General features: G+C 48.8%; 11 non-coding genes across 11 annotated transcripts; 5 read left to right on the forward strand and 6 right to left on the reverse strand.

Annotated features, from left to right (window-relative positions):
- The first annotated feature begins 2,543 nt into the window (after nt 1-2,543).
- On the forward strand, nt 2,544-2,626 carry trnal-cag (transfer RNA leucine (anticodon CAG)). The gene has a single exon. It is a non-coding gene; the product is annotated as a tRNA-Leu (tRNA).
- Nucleotides 2,627-3,458: 832 nt separating this feature from the next.
- Nucleotides 3,459-3,540, reverse strand: trnas-gga (transfer RNA serine (anticodon GGA)). The gene has a single exon. It is a non-coding gene; the product is annotated as a tRNA-Ser (tRNA).
- A 3,117-nt stretch (nt 3,541-6,657) lies between these two features.
- trnal-cag (transfer RNA leucine (anticodon CAG)) lies at nt 6,658-6,740 on the forward strand. Its single transcript has one exon. It is a non-coding gene; the product is annotated as a tRNA-Leu (tRNA).
- Nucleotides 6,741-7,572: 832 nt separating this feature from the next.
- trnas-gga (transfer RNA serine (anticodon GGA)) lies at nt 7,573-7,654 on the reverse strand. Its single transcript has one exon. It is a non-coding gene; the product is annotated as a tRNA-Ser (tRNA).
- Nucleotides 7,655-10,771: 3,117 nt separating this feature from the next.
- Nucleotides 10,772-10,854, forward strand: trnal-cag (transfer RNA leucine (anticodon CAG)). Its single transcript has one exon. It is a non-coding gene; the product is annotated as a tRNA-Leu (tRNA).
- An 832-nt stretch (nt 10,855-11,686) lies between these two features.
- On the reverse strand, nt 11,687-11,768 carry trnas-gga (transfer RNA serine (anticodon GGA)). Its single transcript has one exon. It is a non-coding gene; the product is annotated as a tRNA-Ser (tRNA).
- A 3,114-nt stretch (nt 11,769-14,882) lies between these two features.
- trnal-cag (transfer RNA leucine (anticodon CAG)) lies at nt 14,883-14,965 on the forward strand. The gene has a single exon. It is a non-coding gene; the product is annotated as a tRNA-Leu (tRNA).
- An 832-nt stretch (nt 14,966-15,797) lies between these two features.
- On the reverse strand, nt 15,798-15,879 carry trnas-gga (transfer RNA serine (anticodon GGA)). Its single transcript has one exon. It is a non-coding gene; the product is annotated as a tRNA-Ser (tRNA).
- A 4,029-nt stretch (nt 15,880-19,908) lies between these two features.
- trnas-gga (transfer RNA serine (anticodon GGA)) lies at nt 19,909-19,990 on the reverse strand. The gene has a single exon. It is a non-coding gene; the product is annotated as a tRNA-Ser (tRNA).
- Nucleotides 19,991-23,104: 3,114 nt separating this feature from the next.
- On the forward strand, nt 23,105-23,187 carry trnal-cag (transfer RNA leucine (anticodon CAG)). Its single transcript has one exon. It is a non-coding gene; the product is annotated as a tRNA-Leu (tRNA).
- An 832-nt stretch (nt 23,188-24,019) lies between these two features.
- trnas-gga (transfer RNA serine (anticodon GGA)) lies at nt 24,020-24,101 on the reverse strand. The gene has a single exon. It is a non-coding gene; the product is annotated as a tRNA-Ser (tRNA).
- Nucleotides 24,102-25,536: the final 1,435 nt, after the last annotated feature.

Below are 25,536 nucleotides of genomic sequence, written 5' to 3' on the forward strand. Positions count from 1 at the left end.
TTCAGTTTAATGCAAGTATTCATTCTCCTCCTGGAAAATACAGCTTGCGAAAGATGAAATACAATTCTTGGCTTTTCTGGGTGAGTGCAGAAGAAATCCTGCCGGCTGGCAGAAGAATTCCAGCCTTTTTTACTCTTTAACCACAAACTTGCGAATGATACAAAGCAAGCGGGGTGCGTTTCTGTGCAGCTGTTAACTGAACAGCTGCTGCTTCAAGCCCACCCAGGGCTCATTCCGATTTCAACATCATGCCCCCTGAAGGTAGACTGGATTTCTTTGCGAAGCATTCACCTTTTGGACGTTTCAGGAAAGGTGCGTGTCGATGCCAGACTTGAAAAGCTTTCCATACAAAGAAACAACATAGTGCTTTTGATTGATGGGAAACGGCAAGAGCGGTTTGAGCAGCTCCGGCCTCTCAACCGCTTTACAATGTGATCGGCACCTCGGTAGCCAGTTTAGAAGGCTGAAAAGGATGCTGGAAGCACAGCGACGTTCTAAAACCAGCGCTTGAAAAGCATCTGCATACATAAAATGTCCATTTCCCCAAAGCTGAATCTGCATCTTCAGAAGATTGTCAGCTATACGTTTTCGTTCTTTGTTTCCTTTTTTTACGACAAGCTTTCGAGAAATGAACTGTCTATTGTGATGAAGGCTGCGTTAGAAATTGTGCATCTAGTTCATTAGTTCAATGAAATCGGGAGGTGCACCTGTCTCAAGCGGATGGCTCTTTGCAGGCACACTACGGAAACCTGCGGGCGCAAGTTGGGAGAAGTGACTCTTGCACAGTGTTGAGCTTCGAGAAGAGGGCTCCGCTCAGGAAGATATTTCCACATGTTGAAGAGTCGCTTTTCGCCCTTTCTTTCCCACATTTTTCCAGTGCGGTTATTGATCGCGTTCAAAATGTTTTCCCAACGTACGTGTTACCTGCAAAATCACAGTGAAACTGTTATGCCGAAAAGATTCCTAATAGTTATTGTATTAGAATAGCTCTCCAATTTCTTAGCCTTCGTACACGCAATGTTTAAGGAAACGCTAGAGTAAATGAAACTGTAAATAGACAGGAGCTCTTCTTAGTTTTCATACAAGTTATGATGGCTGCAGCTCCTATCTGCGTCCGGGTGACCGGAGCCAAGGGATTATCTGCGGAACCTTTGATTTATCTCTCGGGCAAGGAGCTAGATACGCCCTTTTCATCTCGGTTTGATCACACCTGTGCATTAAAACGCAGTGCTCGGTACCATCGAGGTGTAAGAGGTTCAAGGATGAGCGGGAAACTTTGTTAATAAGGAGACGGGCACCGCCCAACGTGGGGCTCGAACCCACGACCCTGAGATTAAGAGTCTCATGCTCTACCGACTGAGCTAGCCGGGCGCCGGTGGAGCTGGTGGTTAACTTGTCCCTGTTGACGGCAATTTGACAAGGTATACTTCCTGGCTTTTCATCATGTGCTGACCGGATTCGAGAGTAGCACACCCTGTTCTTTGTTGATTACTGTACCTCCAGCAGCGCAAATGTCAGTAATCATTGAAATGTACGACCTACAATCTCCTCAGCATGCCCGCGTGGACTCCTCAGTGATCATCCTTCTACGTTCTGCTGTAGTTTTCATGCAAGTGAAAACCGTGCTCCAAATAACAGCGGCACAGTTGTATCCTGCGGTAAGCATTCTTCTAATTCCATCGTTTTGCTCCAGGTAAAAGGTAGCGCATCATAGTGTTGATATTCCAAGGTTTCAGAGTCCGTATTGGATGGCTTGGATGCAGACATCGCTCAGAGCTCCCAGTATGATTTTCCCGAGTTCAGTTTTGCAGTGTTTTAGTGCTTTACTACTTCCAGTGGGCCTTTGAATGCTCTGCTAAGTAGAGACGTGACATAATTACTAATGCGACCGAGTGTGCTGGCTGTTCCTGGTTCGTAATGATTAACGCGAGAAATCAATATAAACATAACTGCTTCGATTTCGAGGTTCAGTTGAAGCTTTCAAAGAAACTATCAAAGACCTCAGAACAACCGAAGACACATTTGGTCATCTCCGTATTGGTGAAGATTAAAGAGTCCCGCAAGTGTCAAGCTTGCACAAACACACACGAGAGAGAAACTCAGGACAGAATTTAAAGAAAGGGAGATGCAGACTATTTGAAGGCACTTTGCTAACCCAATGGCATGCTTATGAATCGTGCATAGGACACATGTAGCAGAGGATGGTTTCGATCCATCAACCTCTGGGTTATGGGCCCAGCACGCTTCCGCTGCGCCACTCTGCTGACGGCCGCTCTGCGTGTGGCGCACAACTGCTCTTTTTATTTCCTACATAAGTGATGAAAGAGTTGAAAGTTTCAACGACAAACGCAGACGTCACTTTGAGCGATTGGTGTTGTAGCACAAATCATCACATGCTGCTCTACACTGGATTATAAAAGCCGACACATTTTCCAAACATTTTAATGCTGGAGTCACACTGTAGTATTAATAACAGTGCGATACTCGAGGAGCGTAGTGGGATCGCGGTGGCTCATCAGACCGCCCCGGGACAGGGGGCCCGTGTCAGGATGGCCGAGCGGTCTAAGGCGCTGCGTTCAGGTCGCAGTCTCCCCTGGAGGCGTGGGTTCGAATCCCACTCCTGACAAAAAGCTTGCTCAGTGCCGTCTCCAGTCGGGTGCAAATGGGTGAAGCAGCCTGCCGCGGGGAACGTGCGCCGATAGGCGTAGGTGTATCCCCTGCCTCTTCCGATTTAGCTCGTGCTCCATAGGATGGAAGCGGATGCTCTGGCTTTTTGACTCGAATATAACCTGATCACAACAGAAGGCCGTGCAGCCCAGTGCTGGTTTAAGAATGCCTCGTGTCTTCAGGCCCCTATTCCTTCAGGTTACCCCTTTGGAATAGTCGTCCGAAAAAGACGGGAAAGTTAAAGCATGTAAGCTCCCACACACTGCGTTAGCATTAGCGGTTGGAATCTGATGGGAGAAAAGCAACCTGGCTCGCCGTCAAGCAATCCATCCCTGGTCTCCCACGTGACAGGCGGGGATACGCACCACTATACTAACGAGGAGCGCTTGCTTGGCGCTTGAAGACACTTCCTCTTGCGGCTACTACTGTTTCCGGTTTCGTCTTTTCTTTTCATTCCTCCCAGAGGAGCGCATGAAAACGTTTCCATCTGCGCCATCCTCACCCCTCCAATGCTATGGTCCCTGCTCCTCCTGGTGCACTGCAAACACTCATTCAGCCGGTTCTTTCAGTTTGAATACTTAGGTCTTCAAAGGCTGGAAGTAGGGCGCAAGACATGCCAATGCCAAAAGCGTGGCAGTGTGCTTCCAGCTGTGAAATGTCACTGGTGGATGTTGAAGACATTACTTCCAAGGCAGCAGGTCCAAGCGATTTAGCGTTTGTACAAGAAGCAGGAAGAGAGAAACGGCACTCCGCCTTTTTCTGGGCAGGCCGAAGCGACAGGAGAAGGGCGCCGTAGTCGGCAGGATTCGAGCCGACGCGGGGAGACCCCAATGGCTTTCCAGCCCATCGCCTTAACCGCTCGGCCACGACTACAGGGAGCGCCGCCGCCGCCGGCTTGCAATCATTTAACACGGAGGGCGAGGCGGCGGCGGGAACCTTTTTCAATGTCGCTCTCCGCTTCCCCCCAAAAACAGCCAAATGACATGCTAGCACTCGGACACCCTTCAGAAGACTGAAGGGTGGCTTAAAGCTGGAAGGATTAGGTCTCCCCGTTCCGACGCGACAATCGAACTTCCTTAGGCAGAGAGAAAGCAACATCGAGGAGCGTCAACAAGACTTTAGAAGCTGCGACACACGCCACTTTCAGTCGCAGACACAGCAGTTTTAAAGGCAGGAATCGCCTTTGCGAACGCCATGAGAAACAGAACGCAAGCTCAGGTCCTGCGGTTTAACAAACAGCCTCGGCTTTCAAGCGACATTTCTTTTCTGGAGCGAATTCACTTTCAACTTCAAGAAATTCACACAACTTGCGAAATACGAAATACAAATCTGGCTCATCGCTGCACAAGAAATACCGCCGGCTGGCAAGAAAATGACAACGGTGTTTTTCCTTAACGAAAAACTTCCCATGGAGAAAAACAACGGCTGTGCGTCTCTGTCGGCTTGATTCAGTTTAATGCAAGTATTCATTCTCCTCCTGGAAAATACAGCTTGCGAAAGATGAAATACAATTCTTGGCTTTTCTGGGTGAGTGCAGAAGAAATCCTGCCGGCTGGCAGAAGAATTCCAGCCTTTTTTACTCTTTAACCACAAACTTGCGAATGATACAAAGCAAGCGGGGTGCGTTTCTGTGCAGCTGTTAACTGAACAGCTGCTGCTTCAAGCCCACCCAGGGCTCATTCCGATTTCAACATCATGCCCCCTGAAGGTAGACTGGATTTCTTTGCGAAGCATTCACCTTTTGGACGTTTCAGGAAAGGTGCGTGTCGATGCCAGACTTGAAAAGCTTTCCATACAAAGAAACAACATAGTGCTTTTGATTGATGGGAAACGGCAAGAGCGGTTTGAGCAGCTCCGGCCTCTCAACCGCTTTACAATGTGATCGGCACCTCGGTAGCCAGTTTAGAAGGCTGAAAAGGATGCTGGAAGCACAGCGACGTTCTAAAACCAGCGCTTGAAAAGCATCTGCATACATAAAATGTCCATTTCCCCAAAGCTGAATCTGCATCTTCAGAAGATTGTCAGCTATACGTTTTCGTTCTTTGTTTCCTTTTTTTACGACAAGCTTTCGAGAAATGAACTGTCTATTGTGATGAAGGCTGCGTTAGAAATTGTGCATCTAGTTCATTAGTTCAATGAAATCGGGAGGTGCACCTGTCTCAAGCGGATGGCTCTTTGCAGGCACACTACGGAAACCTGCGGGCGCAAGTTGGGAGAAGTGACTCTTGCACAGTGTTGAGCTTCGAGAAGAGGGCTCCGCTCAGGAAGATATTTCCACATGTTGAAGAGTCGCTTTTCGCCCTTTCTTTCCCACATTTTTCCAGTGCGGTTATTGATCGCGTTCAAAATGTTTTCCCAACGTACGTGTTACCTGCAAAATCACAGTGAAACTGTTATGCCGAAAAGATTCCTAATAGTTATTGTATTAGAATAGCTCTCCAATTTCTTAGCCTTCGTACACGCAATGTTTAAGGAAACGCTAGAGTAAATGAAACTGTAAATAGACAGGAGCTCTTCTTAGTTTTCATACAAGTTATGATGGCTGCAGCTCCTATCTGCGTCCGGGTGACCGGAGCCAAGGGATTATCTGCGGAACCTTTGATTTATCTCTCGGGCAAGGAGCTAGATACGCCCTTTTCATCTCGGTTTGATCACACCTGTGCATTAAAACGCAGTGCTCGGTACCATCGAGGTGTAAGAGGTTCAAGGATGAGCGGGAAACTTTGTTAATAAGGAGACGGGCACCGCCCAACGTGGGGCTCGAACCCACGACCCTGAGATTAAGAGTCTCATGCTCTACCGACTGAGCTAGCCGGGCGCCGGTGGAGCTGGTGGTTAACTTGTCCCTGTTGACGGCAATTTGACAAGGTATACTTCCTGGCTTTTCATCATGTGCTGACCGGATTCGAGAGTAGCACACCCTGTTCTTTGTTGATTACTGTACCTCCAGCAGCGCAAATGTCAGTAATCATTGAAATGTACGACCTACAATCTCCTCAGCATGCCCGCGTGGACTCCTCAGTGATCATCCTTCTACGTTCTGCTGTAGTTTTCATGCAAGTGAAAACCGTGCTCCAAATAACAGCGGCACAGTTGTATCCTGCGGTAAGCATTCTTCTAATTCCATCGTTTTGCTCCAGGTAAAAGGTAGCGCATCATAGTGTTGATATTCCAAGGTTTCAGAGTCCGTATTGGATGGCTTGGATGCAGACATCGCTCAGAGCTCCCAGTATGATTTTCCCGAGTTCAGTTTTGCAGTGTTTTAGTGCTTTACTACTTCCAGTGGGCCTTTGAATGCTCTGCTAAGTAGAGACGTGACATAATTACTAATGCGACCGAGTGTGCTGGCTGTTCCTGGTTCGTAATGATTAACGCGAGAAATCAATATAAACATAACTGCTTCGATTTCGAGGTTCAGTTGAAGCTTTCAAAGAAACTATCAAAGACCTCAGAACAACCGAAGACACATTTGGTCATCTCCGTATTGGTGAAGATTAAAGAGTCCCGCAAGTGTCAAGCTTGCACAAACACACACGAGAGAGAAACTCAGGACAGAATTTAAAGAAAGGGAGATGCAGACTATTTGAAGGCACTTTGCTAACCCAATGGCATGCTTATGAATCGTGCATAGGACACATGTAGCAGAGGATGGTTTCGATCCATCAACCTCTGGGTTATGGGCCCAGCACGCTTCCGCTGCGCCACTCTGCTGACGGCCGCTCTGCGTGTGGCGCACAACTGCTCTTTTTATTTCCTACATAAGTGATGAAAGAGTTGAAAGTTTCAACGACAAACGCAGACGTCACTTTGAGCGATTGGTGTTGTAGCACAAATCATCACATGCTGCTCTACACTGGATTATAAAAGCCGACACATTTTCCAAACATTTTAATGCTGGAGTCACACTGTAGTATTAATAACAGTGCGATACTCGAGGAGCGTAGTGGGATCGCGGTGGCTCATCAGACCGCCCCGGGACAGGGGGCCCGCGTCAGGATGGCCGAGCGGTCTAAGGCGCTGCGTTCAGGTCGCAGTCTCCCCTGGAGGCGTGGGTTCGAATCCCACTCCTGACAAAAAGCTTGCTCAGTGCCGTCTCCAGTCGGGTGCAAATGGGTGAAGCAGCCTGCCGCGGGGAACGTGCGCCGATAGGCGTAGGTGTATCCCCTGCCTCTTCCGATTTAGCTCGTGCTCCATAGGATGGAAGCGGATGCTCTGGCTTTTTGACTCGAATATAACCTGATCACAACAGAAGGCCGTGCAGCCCAGTGCTGGTTTAAGAATGCCTCGTGTCTTCAGGCCCCTATTCCTTCAGGTTACCCCTTTGGAATAGTCGTCCGAAAAAGACGGGAAAGTTAAAGCATGTAAGCTCCCACACACTGCGTTAGCATTAGCGGTTGGAATCTGATGGGAGAAAAGCAACCTGGCTCGCCGTCAAGCAATCCATCCCTGGTCTCCCACGTGACAGGCGGGGATACGCACCACTATACTAACGAGGAGCGCTTGCTTGGCGCTTGAAGACACTTCCTCTTGCGGCTACTACTGTTTCCGGTTTCGTCTTTTCTTTTCATTCCTCCCAGAGGAGCGCATGAAAACGTTTCCATCTGCGCCATCCTCACCCCTCCAATGCTATGGTCCCTGCTCCTCCTGGTGCACTGCAAACACTCATTCAGCCGGTTCTTTCAGTTTGAATACTTAGGTCTTCAAAGGCTGGAAGTAGGGCGCAAGACATGCCAATGCCAAAAGCGTGGCAGTGTGCTTCCAGCTGTGAAATGTCACTGGTGGATGTTGAAGACATTACTTCCAAGGCAGCAGGTCCAAGCGATTTAGCGTTTGTACAAGAAGCAGGAAGAGAGAAACGGCACTCCGCCTTTTTCTGGGCAGGCCGAAGCGACAGGAGAAGGGCGCCGTAGTCGGCAGGATTCGAGCCGACGCGGGGAGACCCCAATGGCTTTCCAGCCCATCGCCTTAACCGCTCGGCCACGACTACAGGGAGCGCCGCCGCCGCCGGCTTGCAATCATTTAACACGGAGGGCGAGGCGGCGGCGGGAACCTTTTTCAATGTCGCTCTCCGCTTCCCCCCAAAAACAGCCAAATGACATGCTAGCACTCGGACACCCTTCAGAAGACTGAAGGGTGGCTTAAAGCTGGAAGGATTAGGTCTCCCCGTTCCGACGCGACAATCGAACTTCCTTAGGCAGAGAGAAAGCAACATCGAGGAGCGTCAACAAGACTTTAGAAGCTGCGACACACGCCACTTTCAGTCGCAGACACAGCAGTTTTAAAGGCAGGAATCGCCTTTGCGAACGCCATGAGAAACAGAACGCAAGCTCAGGTCCTGCGGTTTAACAAACAGCCTCGGCTTTCAAGCGACATTTCTTTTCTGGAGCGAATTCACTTTCAACTTCAAGAAATTCACACAACTTGCGAAATACGAAATACAAATCTGGCTCATCGCTGCACAAGAAATACCGCCGGCTGGCAAGAAAATGACAACGGTGTTTTTCCTTAACGAAAAACTTCCCATGGAGAAAAACAACGGCTGTGCGTCTCTGTCGGCTTGATTCAGTTTAATGCAAGTATTCATTCTCCTCCTGGAAAATACAGCTTGCGAAAGATGAAATACAATTCTTGGCTTTTCTGGGTGAGTGCAGAAGAAATCCTGCCGGCTGGCAGAAGAATTCCAGCCTTTTTTACTCTTTAACCACAAACTTGCGAATGATACAAAGCAAGCGGGGTGCGTTTCTGTGCAGCTGTTAACTGAACAGCTGCTGCTTCAAGCCCACCCAGGGCTCATTCCGATTTCAACATCATGCCCCCTGAAGGTAGACTGGATTTCTTTGCGAAGCATTCACCTTTTGGACGTTTCAGGAAAGGTGCGTGTCGATGCCAGACTTGAAAAGCTTTCCATACAAAGAAACAACATAGTGCTTTTGATTGATGGGAAACGGCAAGAGCGGTTTGAGCAGCTCCGGCCTCTCAACCGCTTTACAATGTGATCGGCACCTCGGTAGCCAGTTTAGAAGGCTGAAAAGGATGCTGGAAGCACAGCGACGTTCTAAAACCAGCGCTTGAAAAGCATCTGCATACATAAAATGTCCATTTCCCCAAAGCTGAATCTGCATCTTCAGAAGATTGTCAGCTATACGTTTTCGTTCTTTGTTTCCTTTTTTTACGACAAGCTTTCGAGAAATGAACTGTCTATTGTGATGAAGGCTGCGTTAGAAATTGTGCATCTAGTTCATTAGTTCAATGAAATCGGGAGGTGCACCTGTCTCAAGCGGATGGCTCTTTGCAGGCACACTACGGAAACCTGCGGGCGCAAGTTGGGAGAAGTGACTCTTGCACAGTGTTGAGCTTCGAGAAGAGGGCTCCGCTCAGGAAGATATTTCCACATGTTGAAGAGTCGCTTTTCGCCCTTTCTTTCCCACATTTTTCCAGTGCGGTTATTGATCGCGTTCAAAATGTTTTCCCAACGTACGTGTTACCTGCAAAATCACAGTGAAACTGTTATGCCGAAAAGATTCCTAATAGTTATTGTATTAGAATAGCTCTCCAATTTCTTAGCCTTCGTACACGCAATGTTTAAGGAAACGCTAGAGTAAATGAAACTGTAAATAGACAGGAGCTCTTCTTAGTTTTCATACAAGTTATGATGGCTGCAGCTCCTATCTGCGTCCGGGTGACCGGAGCCAAGGGATTATCTGCGGAACCTTTGATTTATCTCTCGGGCAAGGAGCTAGATACGCCCTTTTCATCTCGGTTTGATCACACCTGTGCATTAAAACGCAGTGCTCGGTACCATCGAGGTGTAAGAGGTTCAAGGATGAGCGGGAAACTTTGTTAATAAGGAGACGGGCACCGCCCAACGTGGGGCTCGAACCCACGACCCTGAGATTAAGAGTCTCATGCTCTACCGACTGAGCTAGCCGGGCGCCGGTGGAGCTGGTGGTTAACTTGTCCCTGTTGACGGCAATTTGACAAGGTATACTTCCTGGCTTTTCATCATGTGCTGACCGGATTCGAGAGTAGCACACCCTGTTCTTTGTTGATTACTGTACCTCCAGCAGCGCAAATGTCAGTAATCATTGAAATGTACGACCTACAATCTCCTCAGCATGCCCGCGTGGACTCCTCAGTGATCATCCTTCTACGTTCTGCTGTAGTTTTCATGCAAGTGAAAACCGTGCTCCAAATAACAGCGGCACAGTTGTATCCTGCGGTAAGCATTCTTCTAATTCCATCGTTTTGCTCCAGGTAAAAGGTAGCGCATCATAGTGTTGATATTCCAAGGTTTCAGAGTCCGTATTGGATGGCTTGGATGCAGACATCGCTCAGAGCTCCCAGTATGATTTTCCCGAGTTCAGTTTTGCAGTGTTTTAGTGCTTTACTACTTCCAGTGGGCCTTTGAATGCTCTGCTAAGTAGAGACGTGACATAATTACTAATGCGACCGAGTGTGCTGGCTGTTCCTGGTTCGTAATGATTAACGCGAGAAATCAATATAAACATAACTGCTTCGATTTCGAGGTTCAGTTGAAGCTTTCAAAGAAACTATCAAAGACCTCAGAACAACCGAAGACACATTTGGTCATCTCCGTATTGGTGAAGATTAAAGAGTCCCGCAAGTGTCAAGCTTGCACAAACACACACGAGAGAGAAACTCAGGACAGAATTTAAAGAAAGGGAGATGCAGACTATTTGAAGGCACTTTGCTAACCCAATGGCATGCTTATGAATCGTGCATAGGACACATGTAGCAGAGGATGGTTTCGATCCATCAACCTCTGGGTTATGGGCCCAGCACGCTTCCGCTGCGCCACTCTGCTGACGGCCGCTCTGCGTGTGGCGCACAACTGCTCTTTTTATTTCCTACATAAGTGATGAAAGAGTTGAAAGTTTCAACGACAAACGCAGACGTCACTTTGAGCGATTGGTGTTGTAGCACAAATCATCACATGCTGCTCTACACTGGATTATAAAAGCCGACACATTTTCCAAACATTTTAATGCTGGAGTCACACTGTAGTATTAATAACAGTGCGATACTCGAGGAGCGTAGTGGGATCGCGGTGGCTCATCAGACCGCCCCGGGACAGGGGGCCCGTGTCAGGATGGCCGAGCGGTCTAAGGCGCTGCGTTCAGGTCGCAGTCTCCCCTGGAGGCGTGGGTTCGAATCCCACTCCTGACAAAAAGCTTGCTCAGTGCCGTCTCCAGTCGGGTGCAAATGGGTGAAGCAGCCTGCCGCGGGGAACGTGCGCCGATAGGCGTAGGTGTATCCCCTGCCTCTTCCGATTTAGCTCGTGCTCCATAGGATGGAAGCGGATGCTCTGGCTTTTTGACTCGAATATAACCTGATCACAACAGAAGGCCGTGCAGCCCAGTGCTGGTTTAAGAATGCCTCGTGTCTTCAGGCCCCTATTCCTTCAGGTTACCCCTTTGGAATAGTCGTCCGAAAAAGACGGGAAAGTTAAAGCATGTAAGCTCCCACACACTGCGTTAGCATTAGCGGTTGGAATCTGATGGGAGAAAAGCAACCTGGCTCGCCGTCAAGCAATCCATCCCTGGTCTCCCACGTGACAGGCGGGGATACGCACCACTATACTAACGAGGAGCGCTTGCTTGGCGCTTGAAGACACTTCCTCTTGCGGCTACTACTGTTTCCGGTTTCGTCTTTTCTTTTCATTCCTCCCAGAGGAGCGCATGAAAACGTTTCCATCTGCGCCATCCTCACCCCTCCAATGCTATGGTCCCTGCTCCTCCTGGTGCACTGCAAACACTCATTCAGCCGGTTCTTTCAGTTTGAATACTTAGGTCTTCAAAGGCTGGAAGTAGGGCGCAAGACATGCCAATGCCAAAAGCGTGGCAGTGTGCTTCCAGCTGTGAAATGTCACTGGTGGATGTTGAAGACATTACTTCCAAGGCAGCAGGTCCAAGCGATTTAGCGTTTGTACAAGAAGCAGGAAGAGAGAAACGGCACTCCGCCTTTTTCTGGGCAGGCCGAAGCGACAGGAGAAGGGCGCCGTAGTCGGCAGGATTCGAGCCGACGCGGGGAGACCCCAATGGCTTTCCAGCCCATCGCCTTAACCGCTCGGCCACGACTACAGGGAGCGCCGCCGCCGCCGGCTTGCAATCATTTAACACGGAGGGCGAGGCGGCGGCGGGAACCTTTTTCAATGTCGCTCTCCGCTTCCCCCCAAAAACAGCCAAATGACATGCTAGCACTCGGACACCCTTCAGAAGACTGAAGGGTGGCTTAAAGCTGGAAGGATTAGGTCTCCCCGTTCCGACGCGACAATCGAACTTCCTTAGGCAGAGAGAAAGCAACATCGAGGAGCGTCAACAAGACTTTAGAAGCTGCGACACACGCCACTTTCAGTCGCAGACACAGCAGTTTTAAAGGCAGGAATCGCCTTTGCGAACGCCATGAGAAACAGAACGCAAGCTCAGGTCCTGCGGTTTAACAAACAGCCTCGGCTTTCAAGCGACATTTCTTTTCTGGAGCGAATTCACTTTCAACTTCAAGAAATTCACACAACTTGCGAAATACGAAATACAAATCTGGCTCATCGCTGCACAAGAAATACCGCCGGCTGGCAAGAAAATGACAACGGTGTTTTTCCTTAACGAAAAACTTCCCATGGAGAAAAACAACGGCTGTGCGTCTCTGTCGGCTTGATTCAGTTTAATGCAAGTATTCATTCTCCTCCTGGAAAATACAGCTTGCGAAAGATGAAATACAATTCTTGGCTTTTCTGGGTGAGTGCAGAAGAAATCCTGCCGGCTGGCAGAAGAATTCCAGCCTTTTTTACTCTTTAACCACAAACTTGCGAATGATACAAAGCAAGCGGGGTGCGTTTCTGTGCAGCTGTTAACTGAACAGCTGCTGCTTCAAGCCCACCCAGGGCTCATTCCGATTTCAACATCATGCCCCCTGAAGGTAGACTGGATTTCTTTGCGAAGCATTCACCTTTTGGACGTTTCAGGAAAGGTGCGTGTCGATGCCAGACTTGAAAAGCTTTCCATACAAAGAAACAACATAGTGCTTTTGATTGATGGGAAACGGCAAGAGCGGTTTGAGCAGCTCCGGCCTCTCAACCGCTTTACAATGTGATCGGCACCTCGGTAGCCAGTTTAGAAGGCTGAAAAGGATGCTGGAAGCACAGCGACGTTCTAATACCAGCGCTTGAAAAGCATCTGCATACATAAAATGTCCATTTCCCCAAAGCTGAATCTGCATCTTCAGAAGATTGTCAGCTATACGTTTTCGTTCTTTGTTTCCTTTTTTTACGACAAGCTTTCGAGAAATGAACTGTCTATTGTGATGAAGGCTGCGTTAGAAATTGTGCATCTAGCTTAGTTCAATGAAATCGGGAGGTGCACCTGTCTCAAGCGGATGGCTCTTTGCAGGCACACTACGGAAACCTGCGGGCGCAAGTTGGGAGAAGTGACTCTTGCACAGTGTTGAGCTTCGAGAAGAGGGCTCCGCTCAGGAAGATATTTCCACATGTTGAAGAGTCGCTTTTCGCCCTTTCTTTCCCACATTTTTCCAGTGCGGTTATTGATCGCGTTCAAAATGTTTTCCCAACGTACGTGTTACCTGCAAAATCACAGTGAAACTGTTATGCCGAAAAGATTCCTAATAGTTATTGTATTAGAATAGCTCTCCAATTTCTTAGCCTTCGTACACGCAATGTTTAAGGAAACGCTAGAGTAAATGAAACTGTAAATAGACAGGAGCTCTTCTTAGTTTTCATACAAGTTATGATGGCTGCAGCTCCTATCTGCGTCCGGGTGACCGGAGCCAAGGGATTATCTGCGGAACCTTTGATTTATCTCTCGGGCAAGGAGCTAGATACGCCCTTTTCATCTCGGTTTGATCACACCTGTGCATTAAAACGCAGTGCTCGGTACCATCGAGGTGTAAGAGGTTCAAGGATGAGCGGGAAACTTTGTTAATAAGGAGACGGGCACCGCCCAACGTGGGGCTCGAACCCACGACCCTGAGATTAAGAGTCTCATGCTCTACCGACTGAGCTAGCCGGGCGCCGGTGGAGCTGGTGGTTAACTTGTCCCTGTTGACGGCAATTTGACAAGGTATACTTCCTGGCTTTTCATCATGTGCTGACCGGATTCGAGAGTAGCACACCCTGTTCTTTGTTGATTACTGTACCTCCAGCAGCGCAAATGTCAGTAATCATTGAAATGTACGACCTACAATCTCCTCAGCATGCCCGCGTGGACTCCTCAGTGATCATCCTTCTACGTTCTGCTGTAGTTTTCATGCAAGTGAAAACCGTGCTCCAAATAACAGCGGCACAGTTGTATCCTGCGGTAAGCATTCTTCTAATTCCATCGTTTTGCTCCAGGTAAAAGGTAGCGCATCATAGTGTTGATATTCCAAGGTTTCAGAGTCCGTATTGGATGGCTTGGATGCAGACATCGCTCAGAGCTCCCAGTATGATTTTCCCGAGTTCAGTTTTGCAGTGTTTTAGTGCTTTACTACTTCCAGTGGGCCTTTGAATGCTCTGCTAAGTAGAGACGTGACATAATTACTAATGCGACCGAGTGTGCTGGCTGTTCCTGGTTCGTAATGATTAACGCGAGAAATCAATATAAACATAACTGCTTCGATTTCGAGGTTCAGTTGAAGCTTTCAAAGAAACTATCAAAGACCTCAGAACAACCGAAGACACATTTGGTCATCTCCGTATTGGTGAAGATTAAAGAGTCCCGCAAGTGTCAAGCTTGCACAAACACACACGAGAGAGAAACTCAGGACAGAATTTAAAGAAAGGGAGATGCAGACTATTTGAAGGCACTTTGCTAACCCAATGGCATGCTTAGGAATCGTGCATAGGACACATGTAGCAGAGGATGGTTTCGATCCATCAACCTCTGGGTTATGGGCCCAGCACGCTTCCGCTGCGCCACTCTGCTGACGGCCGCTCTGCGTGTGGCGCACAACTGCTCTTTTTATTTCCTACATAAGTGATGAAAGAGTTGAAAGTTTCAACGACAAACGCAGACGTCACTTTGAGCGCTTGGTGTTGTAGCACAAATCATCACATGCTGCTCTACACTGGATTATAAAAGCCGACACATTTTCCAAACATTTTAATGCTGGAGTCACACTGTAGTATTAATAACAGTGCGATACTCGAGGAGCGTAGTGGGATCGCGGTGGCTCATCAGACCGCCCCGGGACAGGGGGCCCGCGTCAGGATGGCCGAGCGGTCTAAGGCGCTGCGTTCAGGTCGCAGTCTCCCCTGGAGGCGTGGGTTCGAATCCCACTCCTGACAAAAAGCTTGCTCAGTGCCGTCTCCAGTCGGGTGCAAATGGGTGAAGCAGCCTGCCGCGGGGAACGTGCGCCGATAGGCGTAGGTGTATCCCCTGCCTCTTCCGATTTAGCTCGTGCTCCATAGGATGGAAGCGGATGCTCTGGCTTTTTGACTCGAATATAACCTGATCACAACAGAAGGCCGTGCAGCCCAGTGCTGGTTTAAGAATGCCTCGTGTCTTCAGGCCCCTATTCCTTCAGGTTACCCCTTTGGAATAGTCGTCCGAAAAAGACGGGAAAGTTAAAGCATGTAAGCTCCCACACACTGCGTTAGCATTAGCGGTTGGAATCTGATGGGAGAAAAGCAACCTGGCTCGCCGTCAAGCAATCCATCCCTGGTCTCCCACGTGACAGGCGGGGATACGCACCACTATACTAACGAGGAGCGCTTGCTTGGCGCTTGAAGACACTTCCTCTTGCGGCTACTACTGTTTCCGGTTTCGTCTTTTCTTTTCATTCCTCCCAGAGGAGCGCATGAAAACGTTTCCATCTGCGCCATCCTCACCCCTCCAATGCTATGGTCCCTGCTCCTCCTGGTGCACTGCAAACACTCATTCAGCCGGTTCTTTCAGTTTGAATACTTAGGTCTTCAAAGGCTGGAAGTAGGGCGCAAGACATGCCAATGCCAAAAGCGTGGCAGTGTGCTTCCAGCTGTGAAATGTCACTGGTGGATGTTGAAGACATTACTTCCAAGGCAGCAGGTCCAAGCGATTTAGCGTTTGTACAAGAAGCAGGAAGAGAGAAACGGCACTCCGCCTTTTTCTGTGCAGGCCGAAGCGACAGGAGAAGGGCGCCGTAGTCGGCAGGATTCGAGCCGACGCGGGGAGACCCCAATGGCTTTCCAGCCCATCGCCTTAACCGCTCGGCCACGACTACAGGGAGCGCCGCCGCCGCCGGCTTGCAATCATTTAACACGGAGGGCGAGGCGGAGGCGGTAACCTTTTTCAATGTCGCTCTCCGCTTCCCCCCAAAAACAGCCAAATGACATGCTAGCACTCGGACACCCTTCAGAAGACTGAAGGGTGGCTTAAAGCTGGAAGGATTAGGTCTCCCCGTTCCGACGCGACAATCGAACTTCCTTAGGCAGAGAGAAAGCAACATCGAGGAGCGTCAACAAGACTTTAGAAGCTGCGACACACGCCACTTTCAGTCGCAGACACAGCAGTTTTAAAGGCAGGAATCGCCTTTGCGAACGCCATGAGAAACAGAACGCAAGCTCAGGTCCTGCGGTTTAACAAACAGCCTCGGCTTTCAAGCGACATTTCTTTTCTGGAGCGAATTCACTTTCAACTTCAAGAAATTCACACAACTTGCGAAATACGAAATACAAATCTGGCTCATCGCTGCACAAGAAATACCGCCGGCTGGCAAGAAAATGACAACGGTGTTTTTCCTTAACGAAAAACTTCCCATGGAGAAAAACAACGGCTGTGCGTCTCTGTCGGCTTGATTCAGTTTAATGCAAGTATTCATTCTCCTCCTGGAAAATACAGCTTGCGAAAGATGAAATACAATTCTTGGCTTTTCTGGGTGAGTGCAGAAGAAATCCTGCCGGCTGGCAGAAGAATTCCAGCCTTTTTTACTCTTTAACCACAAACTTGCGAATGATACAAAGCAAGCGGGGTGCGTTTCTGTGCAGCTGTTAACTGAACAGCTGCTGCTTCAAGCCCACCCAGGGCTCATTCCGATTTCAACATCATGCCCCCTGAAGGTAGACTGGATTTCTTTGCGAAGCATTCACCTTTTGGACGTTTCAGGAAAGGTGCGTGTCGATGCCAGACTTGAAAAGCTTTCCATACAAAGAAACAACATAGTGCTTTTGATTGATGGGAAACGGCAAGAGCGGTTTGAGCAGCTCCGGCCTCTCAACCGCTTTACAATGTGATCGGCACCTCGGTAGCCAGTTTAGAAGGCTGAAAAGGATGCTGGAAGCACAGCGACGTTCTAAAACCAGCGCTTGAAAAGCATCTGCATACATAAAATGTCCATTTCCCCAAAGCTGAATCTGCATCTTCAGAAGATTGTCAGCTATACGTTTTCGTTCTTTGTTTCCTTTTTTTACGACAAGCTTTCGAGAAATGAACTGTCTATTGTGATGAAGGCTGCGTTAGAAATTGTGCATCTAGCTTAGTTCAATGAAATCGGGAGGTGCACCTGTCTCAAGCGGATGGCTCTTTGCAGGCACACTACGGAAACCTGCGGGCGCAAGTTGGGAGAAGTGACTCTTGCACAGTGTTGAGCTTCGAGAAGAGGGCTCCGCTCAGGAAGATATTTCCACATGTTGAAGAGTCGCTTTTCGCCCTTTCTTTCCCACATTTTTCCAGTGCGGTTATTGATCGCGTTCAAAATGTTTTCCCAACGTACGTGTTACCTGCAAAATCACAGTGAAACTGTTATGCCGAAAAGATTCCTAATAGTTATTGTATTAGAATAGCTCTCCAATTTCTTAGCCTTCGTACACGCAATGTTTAAGGAAACGCTAGAGTAAATGAAACTGTAAATAGACAGGAGCTCTTCTTAGTTTTCATACAAGTTATGATGGCTGCAGCTCCTATCTGCGTCCGGGTGACCGGAGCCAAGGGATTATCTGCGGAACCTTTGATTTATCTCTCGGGCAAGGAGCTAGATACGCCCTTTTCATCTCGGTTTGATCACACCTGTGCATTAAAACGCAGTGCTCGGTACCATCGAGGTGTAAGAGGTTCAAGGATGAGCGGGAAACTTTGTTAATAAGGAGACGGGCACCGCCCAACGTGGGGCTCGAACCCACGACCCTGAGATTAAGAGTCTCATGCTCTACCGACTGAGCTAGCCGGGCGCCGGTGGAGCTGGTGGTTAACTTGTCCCTGTTGACGGCAATTTGACAAGGTATACTTCCTGGCTTTTCATCATGTGCTGACCGGATTCGAGAGTAGCACACCCTGTTCTTTGTTGATTACTGTACCTCCAGCAGCGCAAATGTCAGTAATCATTGAAATGTACGACCTACAATCTCCTCAGCATGCCCGCGTGGACTCCTCAGTGATCATCCTTCTACGTTCTGCTGTAGTTTTCATGCAAGTGAAAACCGTGCTCCAAATAACAGCGGCACAGTTGTATCCTGCGGTAAGCATTCTTCTAATTCCATCGTTTTGCTCCAGGTAAAAGGTAGCGCATCATAGTGTTGATATTCCAAGGTTTCAGAGTCCGTATTGGATGGCTTGGATGCAGACATCGCTCAGAGCTCCCAGTATGATTTTCCCGAGTTCAGTTTTGCAGTGTTTTAGTGCTTTACTACTTCCAGTGGGCCTTTGAATGCTCTGCTAAGTAGAGACGTGACATAATTACTAATGCGACCGAGTGTGCTGGCTGTTCCTGGTTCGTAATGATTAACGCGAGAAATCAATATAAACATAATTGCTTCGATTTCGAGGTTCAGTTGAAGCTTTCAAAGAAACTATCAAAGACCTCAGAACAACCGAAGACACATTTGGTCATCTCCGTATTGGTGAAGATTAAAGAGTCCCGCAAGTGTCAAGCTTGCACAAACACACACGAGAGAGAAACTCAGGACAGAATTTAAAGAAAGGGAGATGCAGACTATTTGAAGGCACTTTGCTAACCCAATGGCATGCTTATGAATCGTGCATAGGACACATGTAGCAGAGGATGGTTTCGATCCATCAACCTCTGGGTTATGGGCCCAGCACGCTTCCGCTGCGCCACTCTGCTGACGGCCGCTCTGCGTGTGGCGCACAACTGCTCTTTTTATTTCCTACATAAGTGATGAAAGAGTTGAAAGTTTCAACGACAAACGCAGACGTCACTTTGAGCGCTTGGTGTTGTAGCACAAATCATCACATGCTGCTCTACACTGGATTATAAAAGCCGACACATTTTCCAAACATTTTAATGCTGGAGTCACACTGTAGTATTAATAACAGTGCGATACTCGAGGAGCGTAGTGGGATCGCGGTGGCTCATCAGACCGCCCCGGGACAGGGGGCCCGCGTCAGGATGTCCGAGCGGTCTAAGGCGCTGCGTTCAGGTCGCAGTCTCCCCTGGAGGCGTGGGTTCGAATCCCACTCCTGACAAAAAGCTTGCTCAGTGCCGTCTCCAGTCGGGTGCAAATGGGTGAAGCAGCCTGCCGCGGGGAACGTGCGCCGATAGGCGTAGGTGTATCCCCTGCCTCTTCCGATTTAGCTCGTGCTCCATAGGATGGAAGCGGATGCTCTGGCTTTTTGACTCGAATATAACCTGATCACAACAGAAGGCCGTGCAGCCCAGTGCTGGTTTAAGAATGCCTCGTGTCTTCAGGCCCCTATTCCTTCAGGTTACCCCTTTGGAATAGTCGTCCGAAAAAGACGGGAAAGTTAAAGCATGTAAGCTCCCACACACTGCGTTAGCATTAGCGGTTGGAATCTGATGGGAGAAAAGCAACCTGGCTCGCCGTCAAGCAATCCATCCCTGGTCTCCCACGTGACAGGCGGGGATACGCACCACTATACTAACGAGGAGCGCTTGCTTGGCGCTTGAAGACACTTCCTCTTGCGGCTACTACTGTTTCCGGTTTCGTCTTTTCTTTTCATTCCTCCCAGAGGAGCGCATGAAAACGTTTCCATCTGCGCCATCCTCACCCCTCCAATGCTATGGTCCCTGCTCCTCCTGGTGCACTGCAAACACTCATTCAGCCGGTTCTTTCAGTTTGAATACTTAGGTCTTCAAAGGCTGGAAGTAGGGCGCAAGACATGCCAATGCCAAAAGCGTGGCAGTGTGCTTCCAGCTGTGAAATGTCACTGGTGGATGTTGAAGACATTACTTCCAAGGCAGCAGGTCCAAGCGATTTAGCGTTTGTACAAGAAGCAGGAAGAGAGAAACGGCACTCCGCCTTTTTCTGGGCAGGCCGAAGCGACAGGAGAAGGGCGCCGTAGTCGGCAGGATTCGAGCCGACGCGGGGAGACCCCAATGGCTTTCCAGCCCATCGCCTTAACCGCTCGGCCACGACTACAGGGAGCGCCGCCGCCGCCGGCTTGCAATCATTTAACACGGAGGGCGAGGCGGCGGCGGTAACCTTTTTCAATGTCGCTCTCCGCTTCCCCCCAAAAACAGCCAAATGACATGCTAGCACTCGGACACCCTTCAGAAGACTGAAGGGTGGCTTAAAGCTGGAAGGATTAGGTCTCCCCGTTCCGACGCGACAATCGAACTTCCTTAGGCAGAGAGAAAGCAACATCGAGGAGCGTCAACAAGACTTTAGAAGCTGCGACACACGCCACTTTCAGTCGCAGACACAGCAGTTTTAAAGGCAGGAATCGCCTTTGCGAACGCCATGAGAAACAGAACGCAAGCTCAGGTCCTGCGGTTTAACAAACAGCCTCGGCTTTCAAGCGACATTTCTTTTCTGGAGCGAATTCACTTTCAACTTCAAGAAATTCACACAACTTGCGAAATACGAAATACAAATCTGGCTCATCGCTGCACAAGAAATACCGCCGGCTGGCAAGAAAATGACAACGGTGTTTTTCCTTAACGAAAAACTTCCCATGGAGAAAAACAACGGCTGTGCGTCTCTGTCGGCTTGATTCAGTTTAATGCAAGTATTCATTCTCCTCCTGGAAAATACAGCTTGCGAAAGATGAAATACAATTCTTGGCTTTTCTGGGTGAGTGCAGAAGAAATCCTGCCGGCTGGCAGAAGAATTCCAGCCTTTTTTACTCTTTAACCACAAACTTGCGAATGATACAAAGCAAGCGGGGTGCGTTTCTGTGCAGCTGTTAACTGAACAGCTGCTGCTTCAAGCCCACCCAGGGCTCATTCCGATTTCAACATCATGCCCCCTGAAGGTAGACTGGATTTCTTTGCGAAGCATTCACCTTTTGGACGTTTCAGGAAAGGTGCGTGTCGATGCCAGACTTGAAAAGCTTTCCATACAAAGAAACAACATAGTGCTTTTGATTGATGGGAAACGGCAAGAGCGGTTTGAGCAGCTCCGGCCTCTCAACCGCTTTACAATGTGATCGGCACCTCGGTAGCCAGTTTAGAAGGCTGAAAAGGATGCTGGAAGCACAGCGACGTTCTAAAACCAGCGCTTGAAAAGCATCTGCATACATAAAATGTCCATTTCCCCAAAGCTGAATCTGCATCTTCAGAAGATTGTCAGCTATACGTTTTCGTTCTTTGTTTCCTTTTTTTACGACAAGCTTTCGAGAAATGAACTGTCTATTGTGATGAAGGCTGCGTTAGAAATTGTGCATCTAGCTTAGTTCAATGAAATCGGGAGGTGCACCTGTCTCAAGCGGATGGCTCTTTGCAGGCACACTACGGAAACCTGCGGGCGCAAGTTGGGAGAAGTGACTCTTGCACAGTGTTGAGCTTCGAGAAGAGGGCTCCGCTCAGGAAGATATTTCCACATGTTGAAGAGTCGCTTTTCGCCCTTTCTTTCCCACATTTTTCCAGTGCGGTTATTGATCGCGTTCAAAATGTTTTCCCAACGTACGTGTTACCTGCAAAATCACAGTGAAACTGTTATGCCGAAAAGATTCCTAATAGTTATTGTATTAGAATAGCTCTCCAATTTCTTAGCCTTCGTACACGCAATGTTTAAGGAAACGCTAGAGTAAATGAAACTGTAAATAGACAGGAGCTCTTCTTAGTTTTCATACAAGTTATGATGGCTGCAGCTCCTATCTGCGTCCGGGTGACCGGAGCCAAGGGATTATCTGCGGAACCTTTGATTTATCTCTCGGGCAAGGAGCTAGATACGCCCTTTTCATCTCGGTTTGATCACACCTGTGCATTAAAACGCAGTGCTCGGTACCATCGAGGTGTAAGAGGTTCAAGGATGAGCGGGAAACTTTGTTAATAAGGAGACGGGCACCGCCCAACGTGGGGCTCGAACCCACGACCCTGAGATTAAGAGTCTCATGCTCTACCGACTGAGCTAGCCGGGCGCCGGTGGAGCTGGTGGTTAACTTGTCCCTGTTGACGGCAATTTGACAAGGTATACTTCCTGGCTTTTCATCATGTGCTGACCGGATTCGAGAGTAGCACACCCTGTTCTTTGTTGATTACTGTACCTCCAGCAGCGCAAATGTCAGTAATCATTGAAATGTACGACCTACAATCTCCTCAGCATGCCCGCGTGGACTCCTCAGTGATCATCCTTCTACGTTCTGCTGTAGTTTTCATGCAAGTGAAAACCGTGCTCCAAATAACAGCGGCACAGTTGTATCCTGCGGTAAGCATTCTTCTAATTCCATCGTTTTGCTCCAGGTAAAAGGTAGCGCATCATAGTGTTGATATTCCAAGGTTTCAGAGTCCGTATTGGATGGCTTGGATGCAGACATCACTCAGAGCTCCCAGTATGATTTTCCCGAGTTCAGTTTTGCAGTGTTTTAGTGCTTTACTACTTCCAGTGGGCCTTTGAATGCTCTGCTAAGTAGAGACGTGACATAATTACTAATGCGACCGAGTGTGCTGGCTGTTCCTGGTTCGTAATGATTAACGCGAGAAATCAATATAAACATAATTGCTTCGATTTCGAGGTTCAGTTGAAGCTTTCAAAGAAACTATCAAAGACCTCAGAACAACCGAAGACACATTTGGTCATCTCCGTATTGGTGAAGATTAAAGAGTCCCGCAAGTGTCAAGCTTGCACAAACACACACGAGAGAGAAACTCAGGACAGAATTTAAAGAAAGGGAGATGCAGACTATTTGAAGGCACTTTGCTAACCCAATGGCATGCTTATGAATCGTGCATAGGACACATGTAGCAGAGGATGGTTTCGATCCATCAACCTCTGGGTTATGGGCCCAGCACGCTTCCGCTGCGCCACTCTGCTGACGGCCGCTCTGCGTGTGGCGCACAACTGCTCTTTTTATTTCCTACATAAGTGATGAAAGAGTTGAAAGTTTCAACGACAAACGCAGACGTCACTTTGAGCGCTTGGTGTTGTAGCACAAATCATCACATGCTGCTCTACACTGGATTATAAAAGCCGACACATTTTCCAAACATTTTAATGCTGGAGTCACACTGTAGTATTAATAACAGTGCGATACTCGAGGAGCGTAGTGGGATCGCGGTGGCTCATCAGACCGCCCCGGGACAGGGGGCCCGCGTCAGGATGGCCGAGCGGTCTAAGGCGCTGCGTTCAGGTCGCAGTCTCCCCTGGAGGCGTGGGTTCGAATCCCACTCCTGACAAAAAGCTTGCTCAGTGCCGTCTCCAGTCGGGTGCAAATGGGTGAAGCAGCCTGCCGCGGGGAACGTGCGCCGATAGGCGTAGGTGTATCCCCTGCCTCTTCCGATTTAGCTCGTGCTCCATAGGATGGAAGCGGATGCTCTGGCTTTTTGACTCGAATATAACCTGATCACAACAGAAGGCCGTGCAGCCCAGTGCTGGTTTAAGAATGCCTCGTGTCTTCAGGCCCCTATTCCTTCAGGTTACCCCTTTGGAATAGTCGTCCGAAAAAGACGGGAAAGTTAAAGCATGTAAGCTCCCACACACTGCGTTAGCATTAGCGGTTGGAATCTGATGGGAGAAAAGCAACCTGGCTCGCCGTCAAGCAATCCATCCCTGGTCTCCCACGTGACAGGCGGGGATACGCACCACTATACTAACGAGGAGCGCTTGCTTGGCGCTTGAAGACACTTCCTCTTGCGGCTACTACTGTTTCCGGTTTCGTCTTTTCTTTTCATTCCTCCCAGAGGAGCGCATGAAAACGTTTCCATCTGCGCCATCCTCACCCCTCCAATGCTATGGTCCCTGCTCCTCCTGGTGCACTGCAAACACTCATTCAGCCGGTTCTTTCAGTTTGAATACTTAGGTCTTCAAAGGCTGGAAGTAGGGCGCAAGACATGCCAATGCCAAAAGCGTGGCAGTGTGCTTCCAGCTGTGAAATGTCACTGGTGGATGTTGAAGACATTACTTCCAAGGCAGCAGGTCCAAGCGATTTAGCGTTTGTACAAGAAGCAGGAAGAGAGAAACGGCACTCCGCCTTTTTCTGGGCAGGCCGAAGCGACAGGAGAAGGGCGCCGTAGTCGGCAGGATTCGAGCCGACGCGGGGAGACCCCAATGGCTTTCCAGCCCATCGCCTTAACCGCTCGGCCACGACTACAGGGAGCGCCGCCGCCGCCGGCTTGCAATCATTTAACACGGAGGGCGAGGCGGCGGCGGTAACCTTTTTCAATGTCGCTCTCCGCTTCCCCCCAAAAACAGCCAAATGACATGCTAGCACTCGGACACCCTTCAGAAGACTGAAGGGTGGCTTAAAGCTGGAAGGATTAGGTCTCCCCGTTCCGACGCGACAATCGAACTTCCTTAGGCAGAGAGAAAGCAACATCGAGGAGCGTCAACAAGACTTTAGAAGCTGCGACACACGCCACTTTCAGTCGCAGACACAGCAGTTTTAAAGGCAGGAATCGCCTTTGCGAACGCCATGAGAAACAGAACGCAAGCTCAGGTCCTGCGGTTTAACAAACAGCCTCGGCTTTCAAGCGACATTTCTTTTCTGGAGCGAATTCACTTTCAACTTCAAGAAATTCACACAACTTGCGAAATACGAAATACAAATCTGGCTCATCGCTGCACAAGAAATACCGCCGGCTGGCAAGAAAATGACAACGGTGTTTTTCCTTAACGAAAAACTTCCCATGGAGAAAAACAACGGCTGTGCGTCTCTGTCGGCTTGATTCAGTTTAATGCAAGTATTCATTCTCCTCCTGGAAAATACAGCTTGCGAAAGATGAAATACAATTCTTGGCTTTTCTGGGTGAGTGCAGAAGAAATCCTGCCGGCTGGCAGAAGAATTCCAGCCTTTTTTACTCTTTAACCACAAACTTGCGAATGATACAAAGCAAGCGGGGTGCGTTTCTGTGCAGCTGTTAACTGAACAGCTGCTGCTTCAAGCCCACCCAGGGCTCATTCCGATTTCAACATCATGCCCCCTGAAGGTAGACTGGATTTCTTTGCGAAGCATTCACCTTTTGGACGTTTCAGGAAAGGTGCGTGTCGATGCCAGACTTGAAAAGCTTTCCATACAAAGAAACAACATAGTGCTTTTGATTGATGGGAAACGGCAAGAGCGGTTTGAGCAGCTCCGGCCTCTCAACCGCTTTACAATGTGATCGGCACCTCGGTAGCCAGTTTAGAAGGCTGAAAAGGATGCTGGAAGCACAGCGACGTTCTAAAACCAGCGCTTGAAAAGCATCTGCATACATAAAATGTCCATTTCCCCAAAGCTGAATCTGCATCTTCAGAAGATTGTCAGCTATACGTTTTCGTTCTTTGTTTCCTTTTTTTACGACAAGCTTTCGAGAAATGAACTGTCTATTGTGATGAAGGCTGCGTTAGAAATTGTGCATCTAGCTTAGTTCAATGAAATCGGGAGGTGCACCTGTCTCAAGCGGATGGCTCTTTGCAGGCACACTACGGAAACCTGCGGGCGCAAGTTGGGAGAAGTGACTCTTGCACAGTGTTGAGCTTCGAGAAGAGGGCTCCGCTCAGGAAGATATTTCCACATGTTGAAGAGTCGCTTTTCGCCCTTTCTTTCC

The sequence above is a fragment of the Lepisosteus oculatus genome, unplaced genomic scaffold (assembly GCF_040954835.1).
Source record: "Lepisosteus oculatus isolate fLepOcu1 unplaced genomic scaffold, fLepOcu1.hap2 HAP2_SCAFFOLD_39, whole genome shotgun sequence".
Lineage (NCBI taxonomy): Eukaryota > Metazoa > Chordata > Actinopteri > Semionotiformes > Lepisosteidae > Lepisosteus > Lepisosteus oculatus.